Source organism: Ursus maritimus, unplaced genomic scaffold (genome assembly GCF_017311325.1).
Source record: "Ursus maritimus isolate PB19 unplaced genomic scaffold, ASM1731132v1 scaffold_18, whole genome shotgun sequence".
In the NCBI taxonomy this organism is placed as follows: Eukaryota; Metazoa; Chordata; class Mammalia; order Carnivora; family Ursidae; genus Ursus; species Ursus maritimus.
The window spans coordinates 35,532,033-35,534,179 of record NW_024424230.1 but is presented as its reverse complement, the minus strand read 5'-3'; the positions used below and the strand labels follow the sequence as shown (position 1 = coordinate 35,534,179).

At 47.6% G+C, this 2,147-nt stretch overlaps 1 protein-coding gene across 2 annotated transcripts in view; it reads left to right on the top strand.

The window, feature by feature from the left end:
- MOCOS (molybdenum cofactor sulfurase) overlaps window positions 1–2,147 on the top strand; it is a 50,309-nt gene that overhangs the window by 14,270 nt on the left and 33,892 nt on the right. The window lies entirely within an intron of this gene.

Genomic DNA, 2,147 nt, shown 5'->3' with positions numbered 1-2,147 from the left:
CGGAATGCAGTTGAATCTTATTCTCAAGAACTTCAGAATGACTTCTGAGGTAGGAGCAAGAGACTGAAGTGCCCCCCCCCTTTTTTTGGCCAGTTAAAAGAACATTTTAACAAGTAAGAGATACTGTAAATCAGGAGATGAGTAGCTTCACAGCCACAAAGGAGCCGTCCTCAGGCCCTGGACTGGGAATGGTTACAGACCTGAGACCTTACTCAGCCGGTCCCTTGCTAGGTCCTCCCTCCGGTCACACGGGGGCGCTCTCTGACGAGCCCACTTTGCCCTTGAGGAGCTAATACTCAGAGAGGTCAAATGCCTTCCCCAGGGTCAGGGAGGTAGTATTGAGAGGGCAGGGATTTCAACCTAGGCCTTCACAGTGCCTGCGGCACCTGGGTTGGTGAAGCGTCTGCCTTCAGCTCAGGTCATCATCCCAGGGTCCTGGAATCAAGCCCCGTGCCAGGCTTTCTTGCTCAGCGGGGAGCCTGCTTCTCCCTCTCCCTCTGCTGCTCCTCCTCCTGCTTGTGTGCGCTCTCTCTTTCTCTGTCAAATAAATAAATACATCTTAAAAAAAATGCCTAACCCTGAGCCCCGGCCTCTGTCTCTGCTGTGGACTTTGCAATGATGCACGTTTTCTTTCCTGGCAAGTGTTTGGGGTGTGTGGGCAAGTGGGGGCTGACACGCACACAGATGCCACTTCCCATCATGTGGAGCTTGCCACAAAGGTATACATGACTGCAAGAACCTCTGACTCATGAGCCGGGCATCCGCCATCCGGTTGCGCTCCTGGGCACTGCTCCAGAGGCTGAGCTTCTAGAACTGGCTGGCACTGCTCGTACCATCCATATGGAGCTGGAGTTGTGGTGAACCAGGGATGTGGCTTAATGATTAGGTAGGCCTTCCTTTCTCTCTCTCGTCACTATAACGAGACCCTTTAGGTTCCCAACCTGAGCCCAGGACTGGGGGCAGACAGGATTCACGGGAGGGGAAGGCAGGGGAGGGTAGCTCTGATGGTAATGCAGGGAGGTGACTGGACATCATCCAGGACAAAGAGGAGATAATAAAGACAAGCATGAGCAATGAGCACTTTTCCAAGGAAAGAGATGAGTAGATACCCACACCGCAAGTGGGGCAGGGGCACCTCTGAACTGAAAGCAGACTGACCATATCAGTGCCACAGTAAAGCAAACCCTGAATATTTCTACTTATTTGCTCTTTTGGAAAAAAAATGTGGTGAAATATCTGTAACATAAAATGCACCATTTTAGCCAATTTAAGTGTGCACTTTGGTGGCACTGAGTACATTTACACTGTTATGCAGCCATCCAGCGCTGAGCGTCTCTAGGGCCTCAGCATCATTGCAAACTTTTTCCCTTCCCCCAGCCCCAAGTAATCTCGATTTTCCTTTCTGTCTCTATGAATTTGCCTATTCTAGGCACTTATATCAGAGGAATAACACAATATTTGTCCTTTTGTTTCTGGCTTATTTCACATAATGTTTTCAAGGTTCATCCATGTCATCACACGTATCCTTAATTGATTTGGATAGTGTTAAAATGATTTAAACATTAAAAGAAACAACAGCAACAAAAGGATACTTTTAAAGATAAAACTGTGACCCAGCCGGCTCAGTTGGTGGAGCATGCGACTCTGGATCTCGGGGTTATGAGTTTGAGCCCCACGTTGAGTGTGGAGATTACTTAAAAATAAAATTAAAAAAAAAATTTTAAATATGAATAAAGATAAAATTGTGCATTTTTGCCACTTGTAACCCAAGGGTCTAACTTAAAAAAAGAAAAAAGAAGGATGACAAGAATTCCTGTGGAAGATTCCACAGAACAGCAACAGTCAGATGTTGCTCAGGGCCCCACATCTACACAGTAACCATACGGACAGTACCACACACTCTCTACCAGTATTTACAATCATTAATCTGAGCTTCAGCTTTGTTGATTAGAACGCTCTTGTTTTGGGGTGCTTGGGTCGCTCAGTCGGTTAAGTGTCTGCCTTCGGCTCAGGTCATGATCTCAGGGTCGTGGGATCGAGTCCCACATCCGGCTCCCTGCTCAGCAGGGAGTCTGCCCCTCCCTCTCCCTCTGCTGCTCCCCCTGCTTGTGCTCGCTCTGTCTCTCTCAAATAAATAAATAAATAAA